At 53.7% G+C, this 14,719-nt stretch overlaps 1 protein-coding gene across 2 annotated transcripts in view; it reads left to right on the top strand.

Annotated features, from left to right (window-relative positions):
* The first annotated feature begins 575 nt into the window (after window positions 1-575).
* The window catches only part of Actl8 (actin like 8), a 57,497-nt gene continuing 43,353 nt past the window's right edge, over window positions 576-14,719 (top strand). For both annotated transcript variants that reach the window (XM_004850399.3, XM_021262921.2), the window contains exon 1: window positions 576-766. The gene's annotated coding sequence lies outside the window, so the exon portion shown is untranslated. The remainder of the gene's footprint in view (window positions 767-14,719) is intronic.

The raw sequence follows: 14,719 nt of genomic DNA, 5'->3' as shown, positions 1-14,719 counted from the left end.
TTTTGGGAGAAGGGGCACCAAGCCTACATCAGAGCAGTACTTCTGCCCTGGTGGCCTGGAGAAGAGTGGTTGCTAAATAACGAGGGTAGACACCAGGCAAGATGTCTCATTCCATGGGGGAGAGGAAGAGGAAAGGAAGTGAGAGGGAAAGCATGAGAGCTGTTGGACAAACCACGCCCCCTCCAGCCTGCGTGGGAAAGGAGCGAGTCAGGGGTTCTCCTGTTTCACCGCCACCGCAATCAAAATAGAGACTATTTTCATTGCCCTGAAAATTCCCCTGTTCCCTTTCTGGTACAGTGCCCTCTGTGCCCTAGATGCCTGTTTCTGACTTCTGCCAAGGCAGACCAATTTTCCTGTTCTTGGACTTTCATCTAAAGGGAAAGTTACAGGTGGTGCTGTTTGTGTCTGGCTTCTTTCCCTCAGCATCATTTCTGTAAGATGAGTCCACCTTATCAGAAGTTCCTTTTTCACTGGTGATAGTTACTGATGCTCACTTCTGGGCTCAGATCCATCTACCCTTCTTGCCTGCTTGGTGAAAAAGGAGCTGGGCCCTTTAAATTTCTCCCCAACTGACGTGACCACTAGAGGGCACTAGGGCCCTGGAGGCGCTGCAGAGGGCCGTGGGTGCTGCTTCCAGACTTCCGGGAGCTCAGGCACGTGGGCCGCTAAGGTGCACCCTGGAACTCGGTGTCCCCAGCCCCTAAGTAGTTTCGCAGGGGAACTCTCCTGGGAGGAGCTTTGTGGCACCTCACGGGACAGATTTCCGGTAAGTGCCACAGGTTGGCTTTCTAGCACGTTCCACTAGCTCACATATTTTGTTCCATTTTCATGCAGGGCATGGGAGCCTTGCTCCCTTCAGCAGACCCCAAGTGGGTGGGGTGCACTTCTGGGAGTGCTCCTCCGCATTGGCTCTTCCTTGGGGCTTTATTTCGCCCTTCGGGGTGAGGACTCTCCCTAAGGGATTTTAGCTGGGGGACTCTGCCTTTGGGGTGGTCTGCCTTGAGCTAGGGGCTTGCGTTTTAATCCTAGGGTGAGGGGCCTTGTCCTGGCCCTTGGGGGGGACCTCTTCTTGGGGGACGTCAAACAGTCCACGTGGGGGCTCCCCACTGGGATGTCTGTCAGCTCTGAGGGAGGGCTTGGTCTCAGTCCCCCGCATGTGGCTTTTCTTCGGGGCTCCACCTCAGGCTGAGGGTTGGGGGTGAGGCTCTTACTTGGGGCTTCTGCCTCAGCCCTGGGGCCTCTTCCTTGGAGCCTGTTTCACTGAGAGGGTGGGGACCTTAGCAAAGCCCTCAGGATCTGGGGATGTTCCCTGAGCACTCAGCATAGCCCTGCCTGGGAGTTCTCAGCCTCTGTCCCACCCCTGGCGGGGGTCTTCCTCAGTCTCTGCCTCACCTCTGCAGGGGTTGCTATTCCTGATAACTTGCTTGGTTTATTCCTTGGTAGTTAATGGCTTGTGAACTCAGTCACCTATTCTAGGTTGGTAATCCTTCATACAAAACTGTCCCATTGAAATCGCTGTGTGGTTTCCTTTTCTTGATTGGCCCCACATGATACAGAATTGGTGTCAGGTGTAATGCCAGGGGTCGGACCCAAAAGTGGCATTCGGGGATGGGTTTCCCGGTGACTTGGGCATGAGTGTGGTGTCAGGTTCCTTGCCAATGGAAATAGGGTGTTAATACCCCCAAACAGGTAGTGACCTCACAAGTTACACTGACCCCCGTGGCCAATGAGGCTGCACTTGACTGTCGTGCGATAATGATGACTGTAAGGACTGGGGAGTGGGGAGGTGGGTGGATTCTTCAGAGGGCTCTCGAGCACTTCCAGAGAACAAGCAACAAACCCAAGCCCCTTACCTCTGTCCTCAAGCCATGACGTGGGAACCTGGGGCTCCTGGCGGGGTCCTCACAGAAACTCCTATCTCGCAGCCATAGGGCTAGTACTGCTGAAAATCAAGCACAGAATTTAATTGTGCTGGTTGTTAAATTACAATGACAATCAAACTCTTATCTTGACAAGTTTCTTGTGTGAAAAGTAGGGCATTGAAAAGGAAGAAACAGGGTCCTGGCATGTGGAATGGGGACATCTGTTGGATGCACATAAAACTGGCAATCTAAAATCCCATATTACCCTGAACATCCTTTCTTAGTGGAGGGACCTTGACCTCTAGGGTTTGAAGAGGCTTCATTCCTCTGGTAAAACCCTGGGATCAAGCCAGGAATGGTGGTGCAGGCCTATAATCCCAGCACTCTGGGAGGCTGAGGCAGGAGAACAGCAAATTTGAGCCCAGACTGAACAATTTATCAAGACCTTGTGTCAAAATAAAAAACTGAAAAAAAAAAAAAAGAGTTGGGGATGTAGCTCAGTGCAAAGGCCCCAAACAACCCTGTGAGCATCTCAGCTGGATGCGGGCCTAGAAGGATGCCTGGGGCTCCTCATGACCTCCACCAGGGTCACTTGTCCTTGCTGGGGTCTCAGCACGTTCTAGAGTGACAGACAGGTGGACAGTAGGACCTGGGATGGAGCCTTGAGGAATTCTGCTAACACTCATCAGCAGGACCCTGGGTGATGTGGGGAGGGGATTCTAAGGGTTTCAGATCAAGAAGGGCTGAGTACAGCACTTAGATTGGGCTGAATTCATTGACAAGGGTGCATCCATGGGAGGTCATGGGCTTGATTATTAGCATGTGCAGCCCATCGTGGCTGGAACAGCTGGCTTGGTTGGCTGATTAAACCTGAATTTGACCATGGCTGACAGTTGGTCATGATGGGGAAGAGGGAATCCAAGGCTTGGGGAGATGGGGATGTTGGATGGCGTGTGTCATGTGCAATCTCTTTTCCCCCACCCCTGGCTGTGTGCCATGAGATGGAGCAAAGAAAGACATTGAGCAAGCCACTGGTGTGGGAGAATCTTCACCACACAAAAGCCTTGTGGCTGTAGAGGTCACCTCCACCAGGATGGGTTTCCTTGTCTCCATAGAGTCAGGGGATCCCTAGAATAGCAAGACCAAGGGCAGCGTTCCTCTGTCAAGGTCAAGGCGGGCTCATCTGCTGTAACAGGCAGCAGGAGTACACAGACCATCAGAATGCTGATCCGTGGGGATCATGAGTGGTAGCTGGAGGTACAGTCACTCCTGGGTGCCCATGGGCGTGGGTTCCAGGGCCTCATGTAGACGCCAACATCCACAGATGCCCAAGTCCCTCATAGACAGTGCTGTAGTATGTGCATATAACCTGTGCACAATCTTTTCGAATATGTGAAGTCCTATCTAGATTACTAATAATATCTAATACAGTATGAATGAAATGTAAGTATTAGCGATGCTGTAGTGTTTTGGGAATAGTGAGGAGGAAAAGAGGCAGTAGAGACATAGGGACATGATTTTTTTCCTAGGGTAGTTTTTTTTTTTTCAGTACTGAGGATTGAACACAGGGCCTTTGCACTGAGCTAAACCTCCAGCCCCTTTTATTTTTATTTTGAGACAGGGTCTGGCTAAGTCACTATGGTTAGTGGCCCAGGCTGGGCTTGACCTTGTCATCCTCCTGCTCCAGCCTCCCAGAGTGCTGGCATGGCAAGTCTTTGAAATTCCGTGTCACAGTGCAGCCTTTAGGTGACAGCATGTCCCACGGGATTGTGACTGAGTCTGAATAATAAGCAGCATAGTTGGTGATGACTTCTGGGTTTGTGTCCCCATTTCACACAAGGGTGAGAGTTTTCTTGTGAGAATGATAGCTGCATCTTAGGTGGAAATGTGGAGCTGTGTTGCTGTGCAGGAGGGTCGGTATGGAAGCCGAGCAGTCAAAATGATAGAAGTTAATGGTTATCCATGATCGCCCTTATGCTGCAGAGTCAGTCACTCCTTCTTGGCTGCTTGGTGAAAATGGAACTGGGCCCTTTAAATTTCTCCTCAGCCAGCATCAAGCTGGTTTGACCACTAGAGGGCGCAGCATGCAGGTTGTCGGGAGCTCCGCACGTGGGACGCTGGCACGCTGGAGCTCCGTGTCCTCACTCCTCAGCCAGTTTGGCAGTGACCCTCTCAGGAGCCGCTACGAGGGACCTTACTGGCAGATTTCCAGTAAGTGTCCCTTTGTTGCATCCCCATGGAGCGAGTTGGAGCCAGGACCCCTTCCCCAGGTCTGCGCGGCGGCGCCCAAGGGTACGGGGGGCACTTCCTTGGGGGGGCCTCTTCCTTGGGCTCTCTGCCATCCTGGGTAGGGGGTCGTGGGGGCTTTTCTCTAGGGGTGGTGCCAGCCCGTGGGTAGGGGATGTCAGAGTACCCCGCCTCAGCCTTGGGGCCCCGCCTGGGGGCAGTCTCCACTTTGTCTCAGATTCAGCCTCCTAGGATAGTGGCAACTAGGTATCTGTCATGGCTTGCCTGGCCACGCTGAGTGGAGAGGAATTGTCTTGAGCTGTATATATAATAGTCAATTATATAAATAACAAAAACTCCTTATTTTATTTTTATTTTTATTTTTTTTTGCAGTGTTGGGGATTGAACCCAGGGCCTTTGCACAGAGCTATATCCCCAGCTCTTATTTAATTTTTAAGAAAAAATTTAAAATTTAAAATCTCTGCTTTTTGGGGGATAGAGCTGGCATTTTTTCCCCTGTTCTTTCACCTTTTTATCAGTGTATGTTTACAATACATAATAAATACTTTCATGGTGGGGAATTGATACATATACATATCACATCTTGGTCCTTTCTACTTCCCTTCCCATTCTGTCCCTTCTCCCTTCCCCAGATTCCCTTTCCATTTCCATATAGTGACACAGGGTCTCACTGAGGTGCTGAGTTGCCCAGGCTGGGCTGGAACTTGCAATTCTCCTGCCTCAGCCTCCCAGAATGCTGACCAACAGGCTTATGGCAGCAGGCCTGGTTCTAGCCCTTTCTTAAAATTTTGAGACAGGGTCTCACCAAGTTGCCCAGACTTGCTTGAATTTGGAATCCTCCTGCCTCAGCCTTCCAGAGGGTTGGGATAATAGGTATGAGTCACCACACTTAGCTAAAAATATTTTTTTATTTTAACATGGGCGTGAACATTGCTGCAGGCTGGATGCGTTTGTGTGCAGCACCCTCTTTCCACGGCCCTGGCTGGGCTCCCCTCGAAAGGGTGCAGGGCGGTACCCGGGGCATGAACAGGCCGCGGCTTGCATCTCTGTTTTCACGTCGCTACTTCCACTTGGGGCTGTTTGGAGCACTTACCGCGTGTGCATGTTCTCGTGTGGAAGAGCCGGCTCTTGGATCGAGGCCTGTGATGGTGCCCTCTGGAGGCTGGGCTGACGGGTGCACGCGTGGGGGTGAGGCTGCCAAGCGGCCGCTGATGGGGGCTGCTTTTACATGGGGATGGATCTGACCCAGAAGTGAGAGGGTGCCCAGCCTTGTGTGTGTGGGAGGGGAGACTCCCCTTTCTATTCTCCAGGTGGGGGGTAGCTCGGCCCAGTGACTCTGGGCTCATCACTAGGCTCCTTCTCCCATATCCTAATCCATGGAAGGGAAATTTCCATGAGGACCTGCCAGTACTGGCAGGACTGCTTGGGATGGTGCCCTTGGGGTACTTGGCATGGGACTGGCACGAAGAGGGTGGCAGCGGGTGACAGTTGGCACGATGGTTGTTATTAGGTATTGAAGCCTGGGTGACAAGGTCCTCCTTGTCACTAGCCATCCTGTGTCAGTCACTTAGACCCCTGGGGGCTGGCATGGATGCCAGCATTGTGCCCAGACATGTCTCTGGACCCAGAAACCTGGGCATGGCTTTCCACTGCTGACAGCACCTGGCACTTCCTGTTGCCTTCCGTGGCTTCCCTCTGAGGAGTGGGCCCTCATGGTGGTCCTGGCTTTTTGCCTGGCCCCCTGACAGTCACCTTGGCCAGCACCCTGCCAGTCCAAGCCCCAAGGTGCCACACCCTGGCAAGTCAAGCTGCCATGATTAGTCAAATAAAATTCCCATCTGTTGAGGAGTTTCCGAGAGTTATTATGGCCATAAAACCGATCAGAAGAGAAGGATGGATCCGAGGGGGTAAATGCCTCCAATTATGTGCAGCAGTGACTTTTAAATAAGGTTGCACGTGTCCTTATGGGGGGTGTGTGTGGTCCCCATGGACATCTGTGCCCAGGAAGTGGCTGGGACGGTGGGGGTGGTGCTTGGTTGCAGAGGGAGGAAGAAGGAGGGGTGGCAGGATGTGAGCCTCACGGGCCACTGTGGCATTGAGAAGGATCCTGCAGGCAGGGATCATGGGTGTCTGGGTCTTTTGCTTCCCTCCCTGTTCCTGAGGCCTGAGCCAGGCTGCTGCATGGAGGCGGCAGGCTCCCTGGTGCAGTCTGTCCTGGACATGGCCTCTATGTGGCCCACCCATGGCACCTCCTGGGTCTCTATAGGTCATCCTCAAAATGGGACAGCCCATCCCCAAAGGAGGCTTTTAGGAATATGGGCCCAGCCTTGCTCTGCTTTATTTATTTACTTTTTTGGGTTCTGGGATGGAATCCAGGGCCTCACACATGTTGAGCACATGCTTTACTAGACCTCCAAGCCTACCCCTTTTTATTTTGAGATAGGGTCTTACTAAGTTGCCCAGGCTGGCCTTGACCTTGCAGTCCTCTTACTTTAGCCTCCCCAGTGGCTGGGATTACAGGTGTGCAGCACAGCTCTTCCTACATGACTTTCCAAGTGCTGCACTTCCTCCTGCTGCATTGCGTTGTGGTTGGAGCTGAGGGGCTCCTCTGAAGTCCCCTGGATCTCTGGTACTGGGCCTTCTGGGGGGACGTGGCTTCCACAGCCCACTGCTTTATGTTATCCTCCTTGCTGCTGAGAGCAAGGCTGCACTTGGGGGACTCACGTGGGCTCCTAGAGGCTGGGAGATCTTCGAGGTGGTCATTCCTGAAAGGCTCTGGTTTGAGTGAAAGGTCACTGTCCAGGCCACGGTGGAGACCAACGTGCCTTCCTCCAGTCCCATGATGCCTTGGGGGCATTGGGCCCTGAGAGCCTGGGTGCTTGCCCAGGCCCCTCGGCCCTGCCGGCCACGTGACCTATCCTTTGAGTTGGCTGTTGAGAGCCGCCCCTGTGGCAGGGGCTCTGGTGGCCTCTGGTAGGAAACTCTCGCCCTGGCTCCTTCCTCCTGGCCAGTGGCTCCGGAGTGATTAGGCCCTGTACCTGAGGTCTTGGAGCCCAGGGTTCTGGCCGAGGCCAAGGTCAGTGTGTGTGGCAAGGCAGCCTGGGGCAGGGGGCACTGACCTAGCCTTCTGCCTCACTGTCTCCTGGACCCAACTTGAGCCTTTGGGCTCCCAGCTCTGCTGCTGGCTGCCAGACCCCTGGGGACTGTTTTCCCCCAGATCAGTGGGGATAGCAAGGCTGCTTTGCAGGGTCTGGGGAACAATGAAATGAATGTGTAAGAGGGAGAGGGGCCCTGGCCAGAGCAGACCCTTTAGGGCCAGGCTCAGAGTAGGGGCCAGGTGGGGGTGCCACCTCTCTGTGTAAGCCGATGCTGCCCCCCAATGTGTGGAGGCCTTTGGGGAGGGGGTGCCCTGGCCCCTTCTAATCCCTTGAGGGCACGAAGAACCTGATGGTGGGTACCAGAGAGGGCCTGGTACCTGTGGGTCCACAAGACACTGAGGCTTTAGAAGGATGGGGTACTGCTTGGACCAGGGTCCATGGGCGCTGGCTTCGTTCTTGCCTGGCTTCCTGGAGTGGGAGGGCCTTTGACCCTGGCCCAGTGTTGGTCCAGGATGGTGCTCCCTGTTCTATCTGCTCCCACCTCCACCTTCAAGATGGTGATGTGAAGTCATTGCTCTTGTATTATGTGTGAGGAATGGGCTTAGGGGTGGGGAGAGAGGGTGCTGTAGGCCTTAGGCCTCAGGCCTCAAGCTTGGGCTTTCTGTCAGTATACACAATTCAACTCTAACTAACTGCCAGTGCACTTGGAGGGAGTCCAGTGCCAGCTGGAGCCTGGGGTGGTGAGGAGACTGATAGACCAGCAGGCCAACAGGAACTGGAAGGAGTAAAGACCCCTGTGACTTCCCTGCAGTAAAGTGACAGATAGTGTGTGGGGTGGGGATGGGGGTGCTGTGGGTGTGGTCTTCAGCAGGGCCCCGGAGGAGGGGACAGCTTGGTCCCCACAGTGACATTTGCACCCCCTGTGGCTCTCCGTCTGAAACTCAGCCAGGGCTGGCTCCTGCTCCGCCCTCACTGATCCCAGTGACATCAGGACCCCCTGACCTGGAGCCCAGCAGCTCTGCACTTTCTTGGTGCCTGATGTCGCCCCCATGCTTCCCCACTGCAGCCACAGGATGGAGGACCCTGCCCTGCCCCACACCCCCAGGGCCTCCACCCTGAAAGTCTGACAGTAACAGTCTTGTGGGTGGGCAGAATGGGCTGGCTGCTTTCCTCCTCATGCCTTAGGAGCCTGAGGTCCCCTTCATGCTGAGTTCCCAGAACTCTTGGGCTTGGGCTAATGACGTGGTTAGCCCAAGCCCCAGTTTCCCATTTCCTAAATGGGGATGACAACCTGATAGAATTAAAGTATTCATCTAGTATTTTCTATCATGAAAATCATTTATCTATTTACCTTGGTACTAGGTTTTGAACCTCGGTCCTTTGCTCTAAGCTGCATCTGCAAGATAGTTTTTGTTTTGAAATGTCTTGCTAAATTGTCCAGTGGGACTGGGACTTATTACCTTCCTGCCTCAGCTTCCCAAAGTACTGCGATTACTGGTGTGCGCTAACATGCCCAGCTGACAATCATTATTTTTGATTTTGTGCCTTAGATCCAAACAGCTGTGTGGCTGAGCTGAGCCAGCTCAGAGAGCTGTGGAAGCCCTGGCCCTTGACCTGAGCAGAAGCGTCTTTGCCCCTCCCTGCCTTGGTGGGCAGCTGTGCCCCAGGTCCTGACTCACTGGGGCTGACCTTGGGTATCACCAGGTGGTCCTTCTTCCTGAAGGTCGCATGTCTTTCCCTGAGACGCTGGGTCTTCCATCCCCATGGGCTTTAACTTTGACCTTGAATCTCCTTTGTTGGCTGAAGAAAAGATGCAGGCCCCTCCGGTAGGATGCTGTAGACACCTATTTGTTGCACGTTCCCAGAGGCTGAGGGCGGACTGGGCCAGCAGGTGACCAGCGCCTGGTCCTGCCCACAGGCTGCTTATGCAAGTGCTGTGTGGAGCCAGCTCTGGGGTCATGGGATGCCCAAGGGCTGGGGAGCAGCTGGGAAGGAGGCTGTGCCGAGTGGGTCTTTAAACACATAGACACAGGAGGCAGCGAGCAGGGATTTGGGAGGAGGACAGGCCCAGAGGCCAGGGACCCCGAGGCCGAAATGACCTGAGCCTTGCTGTTGCTGAGGGTCAGAGATGGGTGGGCATGGTGAGCCTTGGGATGGAAGCACCAAGTCCCACAGGCTTGGTGCCAGGGCAGGGAGGAAGTGTGGGGGCAGTGGGACCAAGGCTTGCTCTTCGGTTGCTTTTGTCTTTCTGACCTAGTCATCTTCAACCAGGAGCAGTTGTGTCCTAGAGGACTTTCCACAGTGCTGGTGATGGTTAGGGGATGGGATGGGGTGGGTGCTATAGGCATCTGGAGAGAAGAGACCAGGGGTGTCCCTAAATCTCCCGCATACACAGGACAGTCCCCATTGCAGAGAGTGACCCGATGTCAGCATTGCTCAGGCTGAGAAGCCTTCTGGCCCTACTCTTGGTACATATGTCATACGATCAAAATATACAGTAAATGTTTAAATTTTAAAAAATCTGCTATGGTGAAAGACACATTGCCGTTAATCCCCCTCTAAATACAATTTAACCCATCATTCTTACCACTTTCTGAAGCAGCTCTGGAAGCGCTGTTTTGTGAGTGTTGGTGAATGCTGCTGCTGAGCACCGTCCAACAGAAAGGCAGTCTCCTAAAACCATCACGCTGGGTTCTCATCCACCTTACTTGCTCGGTCTGGCACTGTGTAACTTCTGGCTGTTCCCCCAAAGCCAAAATGACCATGAAAATTAAATGTTCAAAATCTATTCAGGACACTGAGCCGGGATATTGTAATGAAAAACACTCACAAAAGAGGGCTTCCAGAGCTGCTTCAGAAAGCAGAAGGGAGGAATGATGGCATGAGTGCATTTGAAATATGGGGGAGTACTTACAGGGGAATTCATGGCAGTGTGGCTTTTACTGTAATAAATTTTAAAAAATTTGAGCATTGTATTTTCCATCACACCTCATAGTTGGCATAAAGTGAGGGTCGAGCATCTGGAGTGTGGCTGAGCAACTGGTACTGAGTCCACCCTCATAATTGGGAGTGGCCTTCTTTTGGCCCAGTGTTCTTCCCGATGCTGTTTTGCATGGTCTGGACATTACAGTAGTGACATGGGCAGGCTACAGCCCCAGTACCCTTGCAGTATGTGCTGGGGCTGCAGTGGCCTGGGGTCCCCTCCCCAGCGGCATGTTCCTTACCCTTTACGCTTTCCTGCTCACTTGGCTCGTCAGCCACAAGTGTGACATTGGTGTCATGGCCCTGGGGCCTGGGTGAGGCGGAGATCCCCGGAGGCCTCCCTGAGCTCCCAGAGAGTTCAGTCTCACCCCAGGTTTCAGCTCAGCCAAAGTTCAGGCAGCCAGCCCTCAGTGCGGTAATGACTGTTATTTGCCCCGTAACCCTCGGCTCTCGCATGATATTGTGAGTGGGATGTAAGGAGCAGTGACACCCCCGGCCCCTGTAATTGCAGCTTTGAAAGTGCTGCCACCACCTCTGGGGGAAGAGGGGCTCCATGACATGTGCTGGTGGTGTCACCTCTGAACTCGGCTTTCCATTCCGTGGCTGCTTTGTGAGTAGAACAGTGACTAATGGAGGTGACAGTGGGCTCGCTCCCCTGCACCTCTGAAGTTGTGCGCACAGCTCGGTCCAATTTGCAGCCTCATAGCGAGGCTGGGACTGGTTCTGGGCCTGACCCGATCGTCAGAGAAGTTGTGCCTTTCCTAAAGCCTGGGTCCCCTGCTCCCTGTCACTCCCTCTCCATCTGTGAGCCCCTCTGTTGAGTGCTCCATCACAGGGTGAGTCCTGATGCTTCTTCAGCGGGATGGTGTGCTGCAGAACAGCAATGACAAAGCGAGCTCTGTCCCCTAGGCACTGTCTTCATTGCCTCCGGTGTTAGCATATTGAGCCCTGGTGCTGCCCCTGGTAGGGGGGGTGGTCTGTTAACATCCTCACCTCGCTGGTGGGAGGCTGAGGCCCAGAGAGGGCACACAAACCCCAGGCAGGAGGGTACGGAGCTGGAACTGGAGCCCAGGCCATCTCCAGAGGCAGAGCTTTAACTGTTCCCTGGGAATTGCTCAGAAAGCCAGCATTCCTGGGATGTGATGTGGCTTTTCTTTGGGTTGTTCGTTCTTTCATTCAAAGAGGGTGGTGAGAGGTGAGGTCAGAATACTGAGAACAGGCGACACAGGGATGGTGTCTGACTTCCACTGCAGGGGACAGACTGGGCTGGGGCGGGGTCTTCATAGTGGACACAGGAGTGAGGACACTGCCCCTCGGGAGTTTCCAGGCACCTGTTCCCTTTCCTCCCCGATGACTCCTGTGCATCCTCTGGTCAAGCCTGAGGCTGTCCCTGTACCCCTGGGATGCGTATGTGGTCTCTTCTGTGTCCATGGCTCCTGGTGCCGCTGTTTTGTGGCAGTTTTACCTATGCATCTCTGCTGTGGGGTGGAAGCCTTTGCTTTTTGGATATTGAATGACAATCTGCATACTGTATTTATCCTATTTAGGCGTTCAATTTTTTTTTTGGCATCTTCAAAAATATCCTTTTGTATGTAAACTGTTCAATTACATGTCGTTGTCACCTCTATTTATTTATTTCAAACAAGAGGAAGCCCCCTTCCGCCCCCAGCTTCTCAGATCTGTTCCTGTTGCTCAAGGAGGGCAGGGATTAAGCATCGTTGTGAAGCCCAGGCAGCCTGGCTTTCTCTTGGCAGCAGAAGGCCCCAGCTTCTCTGGCTATGCAGAAGGGATGCTTGTGTGTCCCCACCCTGAGGGCGCCAGGTGTCTGAGGATGGCTGAGATGTGGGGTTTTGGAATCGGCCAGGGCTCTTGCTCTGCAGGTACCCCAGATTGGCTCCTGCCCACTGCAGCAGAGAAGGAACTGATCAGAGGAAGTGGGGCAAAGACAGTGCCCAGCCAGCTCCGGGGTACTCAAGGCCCTCTGGGGACCCCATAGGGTGGCGGTGCCAGTCAGCTTGTAAGGGTCTTGCAGGCCTGGAGATGCACGTCCTGGGAGAAAGGAGACCTGGTTGTCAGGTTTGGCCCCGGTACCTGTGTCCATCTGGTGATGGGCTTGGGGCCTCCTGACCCACAGACCCACCGGGACTGCTCTGGGGGGAGGATCATGCCAGGAAAGGAACTTGGGGCTGCTGGTATAAAAATAAGAAGCCACAAGTTCCTGGATCTCCTGAAGGGTCTCAAGAGATGTGCAGGTTGCAGCATGGACTTGCCCGGTGCTGAGGACAGTCTCATCAGATGGAATGATAAGGACAGGGCACCCCGACCCTGGGAGCCAAGGTGTGCAGGGAGGTTGCTGGCCTTGTGGAGTCTGGGTAGGAGGAGCAGGAGGGGAATGGCGCGCTGAGCATGGCTCACTGCAGGACGAAGGGCCAGGGGTGGGTTAGTGGCAACATGGAGAACACTGCATGTTTGCTTGAGGAGGTGGGTATGAGCAGGAGCTGTGGGCTGGAGGGTGATATGTGGCTGGGCAGAGCATGATGGGCAGGAAATATAGGCCCAGGAGTGCACAGCACCTACTGTGTGTCTGACGCTGGGCTGAGTGCTTTGTTGTTGCTGTTGGCCAGCATGGTGCATCAATTACCCCTCCCACACAGATGGAGAGATGGGAGCTCAGAGAGGCTGAGTGGTTTGGCCATGGTCACATGGCAAGCAAGCAGCAGAGAAGGGGTTGGAACAAGGCCTGGCCTCCACTCTCCCTTCCTCTGAGTTTGGAATCCTCCTCTGTGAAGTTGGTGCACCTGCTGGCCTGTCCTGGTTTGTTGTCCTGAGTCCTATTCCTTGGCCTCTCCTATGTTCTTAGTCCTGGGTATGGCCGTGAGTAGGCAGGGGTGGTGGAGGATGGAGAGGGTCTGAGGACACTTTCTCCTTGTCCCTGCAGAGCCTTTTCTCCTCCCTCCCTTCCTCTCTGCAAGGAGCTAGAACAAAGCTGGCAAAATTGGAGTCAGCAGAAAAATCTAATTTTCACCTTGGACACGTTGTAGCTGACAGATACTAACCCGGCTCCTGGATGCACCTTCCAGACAGGTCTGTGCGGCTTCCTTCCTGGATATCGGGAGGCAAGCTCTGTCACGGACACAGTGTCCTGTGTAGGTGGGAGTCTCCAGGCCTCTGTGGGCCTCAGCCTTCCCTCCAGTCCAGGTGTGTGGCGGGGTCCAGGACTCACCTATTCTTGAGGCCTGGAAGAAGGCAGAGGTGGGAGACAGGGCAGGTTCTGGGTGTGGTGCAGGGTGTGGGGACACAGGAGCTCTGCTTGTAGGGTCAGTCCTGCCTGGGGGAAGTGGCCACTTTGGCTAGATCTTTGGGTTGCTTTCAAGAAACTGCAAAAATCTGAATTATGCTCTAAAATATCTAAAATTGAAAAGTTAGCAACTTATTTAAGAATTCTGGGAAGGCTGCTGAGCCAATGGAAGCAGCTACAGGGCCCAAACTGGCTTGTGGCCCACGGGGGCAGCAGGCCTGGACTGGGTTATTTGGGTCTCTTCCAGCTGGGTGAGATATGACTATTCTTAATATGCATATAAATGAAGATCAAATGTTTGCCTCTGAGATATATTGATTTGTATTTATTGATGAGGCCTCTGGTTTACACTGTGCAGCTAAACTCAGTTAATAATGGGGCGGGAGCTTCTTTGACAAACTTTAATCACAGATTAGGAATCTTCCTGCCCTGCCTCTCCCACTGGATTACTTCTGCCTTCTCTAGTCTGCCTCTAATCCTTCCTTCTGCAGGCTTCCATGGCAACAGAGCAAACCACCCTTGCAGACTGAGTGGGAGAAGCAGGGGGCATGGCCTTGAGAGCCCCATCACCTGGGGAGCTGTCCTGGGGATAGTTACTCTAACCCTTTGATATCTGAGAGGACAGGTTTTTCTGAAGTGAGAGATTGGCCCAAGCAAGGGCCAGATTTATTGACTCTCGTCAGTTTGTAGAGAACTTTGGCTGGAGTGAACAACTTTATCACCTTTGCGGCTGTCTCGGCCTCCAACCTATAAGGTGCCTGTGGGTCAGTTTCTTTAGTGTCTGGGAAACACTGGGTCATAGGCTCTTTTAAGTGTAGGCTTGGGAAAGACCTAGAAGAGCCAGCAGTGTTAGCAAAGGAGCTAGAGGTCGTAGTCCCCTGTAAGCCGGTCATTTTTATCATGAACTGTAGAGTGAGATGGGCCACAGGCGGGTGGGTGGTGGGGTGGGAGACGCCAGGTCCACTAGGCTGCGTGTGCGAGAGCTGCTGTCCTGGGCTCTGACCAGAAGAGGGAAGAAATAGGGGAGTGGGTAAGATACAGACACTGAAGTCCAAAGCCTGGGTGTGATGCTGGCAGCTGTGGGATGCAGGCGTTTACTCAGCCTCTCTGAGCTGCTAAGCCCTCCTTTGTCTGTAAAGGGAAGAGCACAGCTGCTAGGCCCCTGTAGGATTGGGATGACCCTTGCAAGGCCAGGAGTGATCACGGTTGCCATCGTGGGCCATGGGCCTTCC

This window comes from Heterocephalus glaber, unplaced genomic scaffold (genome assembly GCF_053883595.1).
Source record: "Heterocephalus glaber isolate CG9 unplaced genomic scaffold, H.glaber_assembly_v1.0 deba00001452, whole genome shotgun sequence".
Classification (NCBI taxonomy): Eukaryota; Metazoa; Chordata; class Mammalia; order Rodentia; family Bathyergidae; genus Heterocephalus; species Heterocephalus glaber.
Note: the sequence above shows the minus strand (reverse complement) of the source record. Positions and strands in the feature narration are given on the sequence as shown.